The sequence below is a fragment of the Staurois parvus genome, unplaced genomic scaffold, assembly GCF_062004578.1.
Source record: "Staurois parvus isolate SC_StPar_1 unplaced genomic scaffold, SC_StPar_1.0 ptg000165l, whole genome shotgun sequence".
Classification (NCBI taxonomy): Eukaryota; Metazoa; Chordata; class Amphibia; order Anura; family Ranidae; genus Staurois; species Staurois parvus.
Window position 1 is genome coordinate 5,125,619 of NW_028317961.1, and position 13,406 is coordinate 5,139,024.

Consider the following 13,406-nt stretch of genomic DNA (forward strand, 5'->3'; position numbering starts at 1 on the left):
GGAACCATCATCTACATCACTAAAATCCAATATTTGTAAATGAGATATAAAACAAAGTGGAATCACTATACATTGAGAATGTGAAAAATGTGGCAATAGTATTTTAATATTAATAGCATTTAATTTATTTTAATAGTATTTTAATCTACTTCCATGATTTTCTGATAAGTCTTCCCATCCTACAGGTTAAAGAGTTAAACCATTTTGGGATTTAATCAGTGAAAACAAAGTACCTGAAAAGTATTTCTACTCAAGTAACGTTGAGGGCATAAACATGTAGAAGGTCATGGGTGATTAGAGTACATACTGTATATCCCACAGTGCTTGTGTAACAAGACCAAGACAGGCCATAAAGAATACTGCTTAAGTACTGTACTATGAAAGAAAAGAAGAATAAAACAGAACAAGCCTTCTGATAAGAAATTAAGTGTACACTGTATGTAGTATTTTGAAGTCCGATACAAGTAGAGCAATATGCTTCGAAATCTTCAGTGGATTTGCTGAAAGTAAACTGGCAAGATTATCCAAAGGTCAAGTCCCACATCAAAAGTTCAGATGGACCACTCTGTTAATGTACAAAAGGCTATAAAAAAAAAAAAAAATTAGAGAAGAATATAGGGAAGACAACCAGAAGATTGCAAGGTCAGGGGTATGTGTGTAGGAGAGAAAGAGCGTGAGAACCACTCAGCATGCACAGCATAGGTAAAGTTAGCCTTTATTTAGGATTAGGTAAGTGTTCCAAGCATTCCAAACAGCACTGCATTTATCCAACGTATTTCGTATCCTTGCCATAAGATGTTCTATCTGCCTCATTTCTTTAATTCGATTTCGTAATTCGTACACAGTGACGAGGGGGTGGGGTTTTCCCTCTAGTGGTAAACAGGCATCTCGTCTCGCTAAGGATATTTAAATTTTTTTAAATGCTTTCCGCACCTGGTATTGAAAACCTAAAATGTGTTTCAGGGGTTCTAGGGAAATTGAGGTTTCAGCTAAGTTAGAGAGCAGGGATGGACTTCCCTCCAAAAGAACATGATACCATAGCAATTGCGCAAGATATGGTAGAAGGTATCTACTTCCAAGTGGCACCTCCAGCATACATTACTAACTGTAGGGTAGATCACGTGCAATAGCTCTGGGGTACAAATAACACCAGCACATTAGAGTTTTGGATGTGTTTCTTTGTAGGTTGCGAATATGAATCTCTTGAGACCAAAGCGTCTACAAATATCCAGGGAAAGCTCAAGTCTCAGCAACTTTTCCCATTTCAGCATATAGGGATGTTTGGAGAATAGATTTCCTGGAAGTGTATTGAGTGTTTTCTATCGATCTGAGATTAAAGCTTCCCTAGAAGGTCCTTCCATACATATTTTCTCAAAGGGGTTGAACTCGGCAAATACAAGGTCTTTCGTAAGAGACTGAGCAAATAGTTGGATATGGAGATAGCTTTAAAGCACATATTTTAGTTATTAGTGATACAGCTTAGAATTAAAGTGGTTTAAATTGTAAATTTATTTAGCTGATTTGCACAAAATAGGTGATAATGTTGGACATGGTTTTCCAAACTATTTACAAAGAAAAAACTGAAAGGGCTTGATTCCGTAGGCATTCAGTCCTTTGCTGTGAAGCCAACAAATAAGCTGTGGTGTAACTAATTGTCTTTGAATGTTTTCTGAATATTTCAATGAAGTCCACCTACATGCAATTATAGTATCACATGGTCTCAGAATCTGTACATGTTTTTCAAAGACTCCATGTCATTTATAGAACAGATCTAAATAAATAGCATCATGAAGACCGAAAAGTTAAAGGAGCTTTCAAGACATGACTGGGGTAAGTTCTAAAGAAAACAGTTACTCATCGCCACATTGCTATACACGGAGAACCCAAATGCTTGCTTATACCCCTGCAACCCCTGCGTGGCTAATTGCCATCTTCAGAAAACAGTAAGGAGGACATCCCTATGGAGGGTGCTTGCTAACCAGCTGATGTTTGGACATGGATCAAAATCAACACCAGACTGGAAATATGTTTTTTTTTTTACTTTTTATTGCTGACATTCTTTATTGTGCCTCAAACTAGACTAATCACTGGCATTCTCTGCACTGCAGATGAGCCCATTCAAGCTGTAACATTTTGGTGTTTGTTATAAAACCAAATTATTTCAGAGGGAAGCTTACCTCATAGGTCAATGTGCATTGATGCACAGTAATTAAACTTAAGTGTACATCATTCTGTTTGCCTATGGTTCACTGTGTACACTGACATATCACACATGGCTGATAGGTAATATGACTTTTTCATGCTTCAGGAAAGTTATTTCACCTCCTGTAGCCTTTCATACATTGCGGGGGCCTCCTTAGGCAGATGCTAAAGTCTTACCATACTATACCAAATCTATAAGTGATATGTGCACAACCTTATCAATGTTTATTAAAATTAATTAAACAACTCTATCTGTCCCAGGGGTCTCTTAGTCATTTTTTGCCCAAATTGTATTTAAAATGTACTGGAACCTCGCAATATGTGGATACTAAATGAAACTCTAATTTCATAATGTCTAATGTTCTAATGCCATTATCCCCACGATTACAATGACAGAAGTTATTTTTGCCACAATTTTGTTTTTCAGGCTTTGGATGTGGATAGCAAAATTGTGGCTATAGCAGGGCTCCTCATATTTATCTTCTTAGACCTTTTTGGATATTTCTGGACAGTTCTCCACATCAAGTAAAATTAGAAGGTTCATCTGTGGAGTGTATTTTGGTCTCTCCCCTCTATGCTTAGCCTGCCGGGGCTCCCGGATTGGATCTCTGGGTAATGGGCTCACCTCCTGTCTTCCATCTTTCTATCTCTGACCTTAGCGCACTGGGGGGCATCCATAAGCTCAGGTTAAACACCCCTTGAGGATTATTTTTCAGCTACAGCTAATGGCACCCCTTAAACCCCTGAAGAAGCTATCTGTGAAATGCGTTGGGATAACATCTATAGAATTCCCCCCCCCCTTCTAATTTTTGTTTACACAGTTTTTTGTCTTATTATCAAAACTATATGATCTGCAATGGCGGGGGATGTGTTGGGGGTTTCTGAGCTGCTATTGGTTTATTTTTATATGTGTGTGTTTTTAGGGGAGTATACTCCAAGTTATTTTAATTAATTTTGTAATAAAAACATTTTTGTTTTCTGAAAAGGTCTTGTGAGTTTTTTTCTGAGAGGAGGTTTTTCAGCACTGCTTAAAATCACAATATTCTCCTTTTTGGTTTATATACTATATGTTTATGGTATGAGGAGCTGAGTTAGTCAATTGCAACCATTATTTTCTTTTTGTGAAACTTTAAATTCAGTTACTGGTTCAGGTAAGGTTTGAAGATGCAATGCTTGCTGAAGCCTGTCAGCAATAATATGGACACACTGGAGTTGGAAGGCACTTTTAGTAGTACAAAACAATGTTCAAATCTTTTTAAATTATTTGTATAGTATTTTCTGAATGTGGTGCTCTTTCAGATGTTCCAGCATGTACGTAATTTAAAAGCCCAAAGTTTTGACTACAGATGGGTTAATACCCCTGTCAGGCTTTTTTTGAAACCTGTATCCAGGTGGGGAGATTTACTCTCACATTTTACACAAGTGCTGCATCAAAAAGTGAGAGAAAATCTCTCCAAAGATAGGCTCCATGTACACGGGACACTTCTGAATGATGGAAACCAGGGGCGGACTGACCATTTGGAAACTTGGGCACTGCCCGAGGGCCCGGGGTCAGTAAGGGGCCCCATGAGATGCCCCTGGTACCTTTTTCATAGGCTTTTTTGAGTTTGGGCAAGGACACAGGGGCCCCATGATCCCCTATTGCCTGGGGGCCCCATGAGTTGTCATTCCGCCCCTGATGGAAACTGACTGCTGGAAATGTGGGTTAAAAAACATCTGTTTAGCCACGTTTAGAAGTGTTTTTCAAAGATAACCTCAGGAGACCTTCCAAAATGCCCAGAATGCACTGCAAAACAGTAAAAAATTAACTATTTCAGACATTTTGAGAGAAATAGAGGGAGCAGAAGCAGAGAGAGCAGTATTTGTTGAGATTAGCTGTCTTTTTTTTTGTGGAGTTTGGATGTGTTCCATATCATTTCTGTGCAGAAATTATTGCAGCAGTGTCTAACATATTTTCTTTCATGTGAAACCTCAAAAGTATGGTGTACCAGGTCCATTTGAGTACCGGGAAGAGGCTTTGCATGCATTTTTCATGATGAAAAAAGGCTCTGGACAGCATCTGGAAAAGGAAGAGTTAAAAAAAAAATCACAAACGCATATAAATGCAGTTGGCCATGTTTAACGGCATTTACACGCATTTAAAAGCATTTGGCTTTTGAAACGCTGATAAAATCTACTCCTGAACGCAAGTTTTATGCATTCATAAAAACAACTGTAAACTCAGCTGCCTGTTAACGACTGTACACGACATAGTGTACATGGACACATAGGAAAACAATAGGGTGAGTTCAGGGGCTGCTGAAAAAAACGCTGAACAGCTCCTAAATGTGGATTTATCAGCTGCAGTGTACATGAGGCCTTTGAGGGAAATCCTCCCTGAGACAGTTGTCACACCAACAAATGTCCCCATTAGAAGACTTTCACTCTAGTCCTGCTCTGGCGACATCACAAAATGAACCTTAGAATATTTGCTACTTGTGGGCAGGGATTGATATGAATGTACAATAAATATGTAAAGCTTTGTGTAAATTGACAGCACTATATAATTAAATGTAATAAATAATAATGATAAACAAATGCTTGTAAGAATCCTCAATAAATTTTACCCAAACTTCTTACTATTTATATACACTCACTGGCCACTTTATTAGGTACACCTGTTCGATTGCTTGGTAACACAAATTGCTAATCAGCCAATCACAACTGAGCAGCAACTCAATGTATTTATAGGCATCTAGGCCTGGTGAAGATGCCTTGCTTAGGTTCAAACTGAGCATCAGAATGGGGAAGAAAGGGGATGTCAGTGACTTTGAAAGTGGCATAGTTGTTGGTACCAGATGGGCTGCTCTGAGTATTTCAAAAACTGGTGATCTACTGGGATTTTCACGCACAACCACCTCTTGGGTTTACATAAAAAGATCTGAAAAAGAGAAAATATCCAGTGAGCTGCAGTTGTGTGGAGGAGAATGGGTAGACTGGTTCGAGATGATAGAAAAGCAACACTAACTCAAATAACCACTCATTACAACCAAAGTATACAGAATACCATCTCTGAACGCACAACACATCGAACCTTGAAGCAGGTGGGCTACAGAAGCAAAATACCACACCGGGTCAGCTAAGAACAGGAAACAGAGGTCACAACTCGCATAAGCTCACCAAAACTGGACAATAAAAGATTGGAAAAACGTTGCCTGGCCTGATGAATCTCGATTTCAGCTGCGACATTCAGATGGTAGGGTCAGAGTTTGGCATAAACAACATGAAAGCATGGATCCATCCTGCCTTGTATCAACGGTTCATGGATGTGCAGCCGATAAATCTTCAGCAACTGTGTGATGCCATCATGTCAATGTGGACCAAAATGTCTGAGGAATGTTTCCAACACCTTGTTGAATCTATGGCATGATGAATTAAGGCAGTTCTGAAGCAAAAAGGGGGTAGCTAGCTAAGTGTACCGCATAAAGTGGACAGTGAGTGTATTAACCTGGATGGGGGCCATTGGTATCAATTCCTTCATCCTCCAGGAACTGCCTGCATACTCTCACCACATGAGGCCGGGCACCAGGAGGAACCCAGGACCCATTGCACCAGCGTAGGGTCTAACAATTTCTCCAAGGATTTCATCCCAATACCTAATGGCAGTCAGGGTGCCATTGTGTAGCCTGTAGAGGTCTGTGCGTCCCTCCATGGATATGCCTCCCCAGACCATCACTCATCCACCACCAAAATTTCTCCAGACCCTTTCACATCTGTCACAGGGTGAACCTGTTCTCATCTGTGAAAAGCACAAGGCGCCAATCACGGACTTGCCAATTCTGGTGTTCAATGGCAAATGCCAATTGAGCTCTATGGTGCCGGGTAGTGAGCACAGGGCCCACTAGAGGACGTCGGGCCCTTGGCCACCCTCATGAAGTCTGTTTCTGATTGTTTGGCCAGAGACATTCACACCAGTTGCCTGCTGGAGGTCATTTTGTAGGGCTCTGGCAGTGCTCATCTTGTTCCTCCTTGCAGATACTGGTCCTGTTGATGGGTTAAGGACCTTCTACGGCCCTGTCCAGCTCTCCTAGAGTAACTGCCTGTCTCCTGGAATCTCCTCCATGCTCTTGAGACTGTGCTTGGAGACATAGCAAATTTTCTGGCAATGGCACGTATTGATGTGCCATCCTGGAGGAGTTGGACTGCCTGTGCAACCTCTGTAAGGTCCAAGTATTGCCTCATGCTACCAGTAGTGACACTGACCCTAACTAAATGCAAACCTAGTGAAAAACAGTAAAAAAAAACGAGTAGGAATAAAAATGGCAGTGGCCTCCACCTGTAAAACCATTCTTGTTTTGGGGGTCGCCTGATTGTTGCCCATCTAGTGCACCTGTTGTTAATTTCATTAACACCAAAGCAGCTTAACAACCCCCTCTGCTACCTAACTGACCAGATAAATATCCCTGGAGTTTATTGACTTGATGCTATACTCTGATTAAAAAGTGTTCCTTTAATTTTTTTGAGCAGTGTATATTATATACAGTATATATATATATATATATATATATATATATATATATATATATATATATAATTACTTGTAGGCGGCATACATGACATGGGCCTGTTCAGAGAATTAAGACAACAGTGTTAGTGCTTACAAGAAACAGCGTGTGGTGGTGAAGTTTTTTGTGAACAAAGGTATAAACCCACAGATATCTACAGAAAACTTCCAGCACAGTACGGTAATGAGATTGTTAGCCGCAGTAAGACATCTGAATGGTGTAAACGATTCAAAGATGGCGTTACATCTGTCAGTGACGATCCTGGACGTGGTGGTACCCAGCCCATAGTAGTCATTCTTGTAAACATTCAGTGCATGGAAAGCCTGATCCTGCATAATCGCCCCATAACCTGATGTGCAGGGGCGGACTGACAACTCATGGGGCCCCCGTGAAATAGGGGATGATGGGGCCCGTGTCCTTGCTAAAACTCAAAAAGGCCTATGAAAAAGGTACCAGGGGCATCTCATGGGGCCCCCTACTGACCCTGGGCCCTTGGGCAGTGCCCAATTTTCCAAATGGTCAGTCCGCCCCTGCTGATGTGAAATTGTACATGAGATGAATCTTTCTGTGGGAGCGGTGAACACAATAATTCACAAATGTCCTAGGATTGTTTAGGCGTACTAACAAATCTTTCTATGCTGGTATTAGTTAAATGCTGGGATAAGTATATAAATGTAGCAGGGGAGTATGTTGAAAAATAAATGCAGTTTCCACTCCTTGAAATTTGTTCTTTGATTATATAAACTCAAAATTCCCCGTTTGACTTGAACGCCCCTTGTATACAGTATGTATGTTGTTTATGTCTCTCTCCCTTTTTCCTCGCCTCAGGAGAAAAACAGCAGGTGCCATTTTTAAGGAGGTTTAAAAGCCAGTTAAAAAAAAAGATGTTGTATTTATTTATTTATTTATTTATAATCTTCTGTCTGTTTTTATTGCTTTTTGCGACCTCACTGGGGATAGCTCTCCTATCTTCCTATCTGTGGTCATGGTAACAGGAAGTTCTCTCCAAAAGGGGCTACAGAACACTATACCTTTTTGGTAGAGTGCTGAATAGTTGGAACTTATGTTAGGTGTGTACTCTTACTCCAGTTGGAGCATATATCCCGTTTGGCCACTGATGCAAAACGCTAGGAGAAATTTTCCCAATGTGACACAGACAGTAATAATTTGAAAATATGGATATAGCTTGGTTACAACGAAGGTAAAGAGAAGTCAGCCATCAAAATAAATCTGTTAATATATAGGAAAAAGGCATGACATGGCCATACATTTCATATACTGTAAGCATGCTTGTTCTAAATTAGTGGCTAGTAGAAGTTCCATCATGCTACACAACCACTTTCAACATGATCAGCATTCTGTTGCATACAATCCACATTGAAGTCTTCTGTGACTGATATTGGGCTCAAATACATTGGATGGTAAGCCATACCACCAAGTTGGTGTTTTCAAGGGTTCTAGGTTTTCACAATCCCAAATGGTATATGGAAAAAACTGACCCATGTATGGCCAGCTTTAGTCTGCACATCTCGGTAATATAAGCACAAATACCCCACGTTTCTGTCTCTTTTCAAATGCTGCATGTACAGCACATACAATTATCTGGTAATCTGCTAGAAGTCTAGAGACATGTACATGAATCTGTCTATGTCTGCATTTAGGTTGGAGTGTCCACATTTAGCACACTCACTCCTGCCCTCCCTCCCCTGCCACTGCACCATTCACACTGACAGGAGCATGGCCAAGGAGCTACAGTATGTACTAGGGGTGGGCAGAGCCTGATGGGGAACTTATAGACTACTCCCTATCAGCTCCAATTTACTTTTGATTGACAGTACACAGTAGAGGATGACTCTACAGCCACTATTCAGTCCAATATCAGCGTTTGAATCCACCCACCACCATACGCTGTCAATCAAACATAAAAGGGACCTTATAGGAAACTATAAATTCGCAGTATGTGTTGGTAATGTTACCACCAAAAATCTGTCATTGGGACTATTTTGAATTGCTCTGACTGTATTTACAGTTCATACAAGGATGTAGGAACCAAATGGATTTCCAGTAGGTCAGTAGGTGTTTTTCTGTACTTGCAGCTTTTTTAAAAAAGGCAAAACATGTGGAAATATGCATATACTGCAGAGAAGTATTGAATAGTTTTTTCCCGAACATACATTTATAGGATCTGTGAAGAACAATTAACCAGCAGCACATATGAGGAGGTTATATTGGCATAGAAAATGCCTTTGGTATAGAAAAAAAGTGTCCTAAATACTCTTTTAATCCCTTTTAAGTGTGGTGACATGACTGCAATGACTCTGGATCCACCTGAGAAGTTGTGACACCATGGGCATGAGAGCATGGCAGGCTGACAACACTACCATAAAATTTGTAGCCCGTGGTTATCATTCCGCCCAAGAGAGGAAGCACTGCAAAGGGAAGATACTGGCAGGATCACTATTTATTCATTAGTCTTAGTATATTAGTCAGACAAACAATAAAGACTAAGCTTTGCATATGTTATTTAACTGTGATTTAAGATTCAGCTAACAGCATTTGATTAGGATCTGGAACTAAGATGAGTAAGCAGCTGCAGGGAGTTCATGATAATTTGCACCTGTACAGACCTGTCCTATTGCAAATACCAGAACCTCTATAGCCTGATGAAAGTCTGGGATTTCACAACAGATTGGGGCTAGGTTCAGAGACAGTGCTTAATCTTGACTTGGGTAGAAGTTGAGGCAGCCTGGGCCTAAAATCCAAGGGAGTTCTACAAGGAGATAAGGATAGATTCAACCACTTGCTGACCACCATACATACTAAATATATGACCTGTCAGCAAGTGGCCATTAAAAGCAGCCATGATCTTGGTACAAAGTTTTATAGCTAACAATTGCAACTACGATCTTGGTACCGTTTGTTTTGTTTTTTTACAGCCAGCACTTGGCTGTCTTTCAAAGTGATCCAGGCAGCACTACAGTCACCTGATCACATTTTTGGTGCCAAAAAGGACTAGCCCGTGGTGGTTCCTGGGCTGTCCTGTTCTTCCTGGGGACCCAGGACCACAGTAAATCTCTGGGATCCCTTCACACTGAGGAGATTGAGGAATGTCTGCTCTCAGATCTCCTCTGTGACAAATAAAGCCATAAGTGACAATCATTTCAGAGCTGTCATTCCTTGGTTGTTATAGTCAAAAAAGTAGCTAATAAAAGTCCAATCTGTGCTTGATCATCTGCTTTGGAGGGCAGGGGAGACATTGGGGGTCTAATAGACCCCCGATGTCTCAGTAAAGCATACCTGTCACTGCCCAGAGCTATCACATAGGGGGCTTGTTAGTTTCCTTGTGATAGAAATAATGTTAAATACAAAAAAAACTGTAAAAAATTTCATTTGAATAAAATTAATAAAAAATGTAAAAAAAAATGTATAGCACTCATGTCCTCCTGCACATATAAGCAAATGCAAACATGCATTTAGGTCCCACACAGCTACGTAAACAGTGATTACACCACACATGTGTGGTATCACCATGAACACCAGAGAGAGAGCAATAATTATAAGGCCAGCATTCATGATTAACTCTACACTGATAACCTGTAAAGGTTTTTAAAGTGTCGGTATTTTCGGTAATATAATTTGTCACCATTTCCCAGGTGACATTTGAGTTTTGACATGTTTGGTATCTATTTACTCAACGCAACTTCATCTTTTCTGTTTTACCAAACGATTGGTTATTATCTTGTGTTGTTGCAATAAAATAATTTTAGTATATTTTTTTCCTGCAACAGCCATCATTTTATTCCTCAAGACCTCAGCTTTCAAAAAATATATAATGTTTGGGGGTCTAGGTAATTTTCTAGCAGGCTGATTTTCCTGATTGCTCCATGTCAGCACACCTGGGTAGGTTCCATCCACCACTACACTGACAGGATCATTAAATTTCAGCTTGCCCCAGCCCAGGGTTTCTTCTCTTTCCTCCTTGTACACTGACAGGATCCAGGAAATTAGCACATCTCCTACTTGGCCTCAATAAACCTCAGGCTGTCCATCCTGCACTGGTGAGATGAGGTCGCTGCATTTTTCTGCTGAATGCATTGCCTATCAGGAAGCTCCTCTGCTTATCTCTAGGGTGGCTTAGGAAGTGTAAATTACTCTCAGTGGGGAAGCAGTGCAATATCATGGCTGGTAGCTTCAGTATAATGCTTGCCTATTATGGAAGTTGGTAGTGTGGTACTCCGGCTCCTGCATCTGCCGCTGACTCCTGCTTTATTAATACTGAGATACAGAGCTCCCTTGTGGATGAGGTAATATACTGCTGCTTATTAGTCATTGAACAAACTCAATGTTTTTGCTTTCCTTCTTTTTCTGCAGGAAAACAAATGCCATCCCCTAATAAAGACCAGTGCCACCAGAGAAGGTAGGAGACCTTGCCTGTCTGCATTGGACCGGATTGTCAAAGGCAGATTTATTTTACCAGTCTTTGTTTTGGATAGCTCATCGGGCTCAAGATGCAAAAAAAAAAAAATGTAATTAATTTGTCAGCATTTCTCTTGGGGGATCTGGGTACATTGCAGAGTATTATTGTAATTCGGTTGCAGATTCCTACCTTTTGGTTTATCTTCTAAATAAAACCTTTTCATCATGTTATGCCTTTTTGCATGGCAGGGTTTGTTTGATTAACCACCTGTTGAAGTCTCAGGGTGATTGTACATGTTATTATTGTTCATAACAATGTGGAGTTTCTTCTTTAGACTTGCTTAGTATCATTGTCAGGGATTTGTTTTTTTTTTCACTGAGACAGGTCCTTGTTCTGCCTGCAGACTGATCCCTTTATGCTGTGACCAGGGGCGGACTGACAACTCATGGGGCCCCCGGGCAATAGGGGATCATGGGGCCCCTGTGTCCTTGCCCACACTCAAACCACATCCAAAAAAGCCTATGAAAGGTACCAGGGATATCTCATGGGGCCCCCTGCTGACCCCAGGCCCTTGGGCAGTGCCCGAGTTCCCCAATGGTCAGTCCACCCCTGGCTGTGACTGGTCTAGGCAGGTTAATAGCTGGTGGATGCTAGTATCTTCCTTCTGGTATGCTTTCTGGGATTGTCACACCTGTCTGTGCATCTCTTATGCAGGCCATAGACGGGTCGAAAATCGGCCGATTTTTCTTTAAAAAAAACAAAAAATCGGTCGTTCAAGCGGCCGACGTTACCAGTAACGGTAAAAAAAATCGCCCGATTTTCATCCCGTCTACAGCCGGCAAAAAGTGTCCCTGCAGAGAGGTCCGCTATTTCTTCTGCCAGTTCCTTGACATTTATAGCGGTTGCAACAATGTATCTATTTGTATCCATTTCGGATACAGATGTTTTTATTCGGAAACAAATAAATACATTGTTGCAACCGCTATAAATGTCAAGGAACGGTCAGAAGAAATAGCGGAGCTCTCTGCAGGGACACTTTTTGCTGGACTGGAATTCCTCTTGTTCTTCATCCTCTTTTCTTCATCCTCTTCTTCTTCTTCATCTTCTTCATCCTCTTCTTCATCTTCCTCTTCATCCTCTTCTTCTTCCTCTTCTTCTTCTTCATCTTCTTCTACTTTTTCTTCTTCTTCTTCTTCTTCTTCTTCCTCTTCTTCTTCTTCCTCTTCTTCATCCTCTTCTTCTTCTTCTTCCTCTTCTTCATCCTCTTCTTCTTCTTCTTCTTCCTCTTCTTCATCCTCTTCTTCTTCACCCTCTTCTTCTTCTTCCTCTTCTTCATCCTCTTCTTCTTCTTCATCCTCTTCTTCTTCTTCCTCTTCTTCTTCTTCTTCCTCTTCCTTTTCATCCTCTTCTTCTTCATCATCTTCCTCTTCTTCTTCTTCATCCTCTTCTTCATCTTCCTCTTCTTCATCATCCTCTTCTTCATCCTCTTCTTCTTCATCCTCTTCTTCATCTTCTTTTTCATCTTCTTCTTCTTCTTCCTCTTCTTCATCCTCTTCTTCTTCTTCTACTTCCTCTTCTTCATCCTCTTCTTCTTCATCATCCTCTTCTTCTTCTTCATCCTCTTCTTCTTCTTCATCCTCTTCTTCTTCTTCTTCTACTTCCTCTTCTTCATCCTCTTCTTCTTCATCATCCTCTTCTTCTTCTTCTACTTCTTCTTCATCCTCTTCTTCTTCATCCTCTTCTTCTTCATCCTCTTCTTCTTCTACCTCTTCTTCTACGTCTTCTTCTTCTTCATCCTCTTCTTCTTCTACTTCTTCTTCATCCTCTTCTTCTTCTTCTTCCTCTTCTTCTTCATCCTCTTCTTCTTCATCCTCTTCTTCTTCATCCTCATCTTCATCTTCCTCTTCTTCTTCATCCTCTTCTTCTTCTACCTCTTCTTCTTCTACTTCTTCTTCTTCATCCTCTTCTTCTTCTACTTCTTCTTCATCCTCTTCTTCTTCATCCTCTTCTACTTCTTCTTCTTCATCCTCTTCTACTTCTTCATCCTCTTCTTCTTCATCCTCTTCTTCTTCTTCTTCTTCATCCTCTTCTTCTTCTTCCTCTTCTTCTTCATCCTCTTCTTCTTCATCCTCATCTTCATCTTCCTCTTCTTCTTCATCCTCTTCTTCTTCTACCTCTTCTTCTTCTTCTACTTCTTCTTCTTCATCCTCTTCTTCTTCTACCTCTTCTTCATCCTCTTCTTC

At 40.7% G+C, this 13,406-nt stretch overlaps 1 long non-coding RNA gene across 1 annotated transcript in view; it reads left to right on the forward strand.

Annotated features, from left to right (window-relative positions):
• The window catches only part of LOC149462845 (uncharacterized), an 87,930-nt gene extending 76,541 nt beyond the window's left edge, over nucleotides 1-11,389 (forward strand). Inside the window, exon 3 of the long non-coding RNA XR_016312552.1 lies at nucleotides 11,118-11,389. This is a non-coding gene — a long non-coding RNA (uncharacterized LOC149462845). The remainder of the gene's footprint in view (nucleotides 1-11,117) is intronic.
• Nucleotides 11,390-13,406: the final 2,017 nt, after the last annotated feature.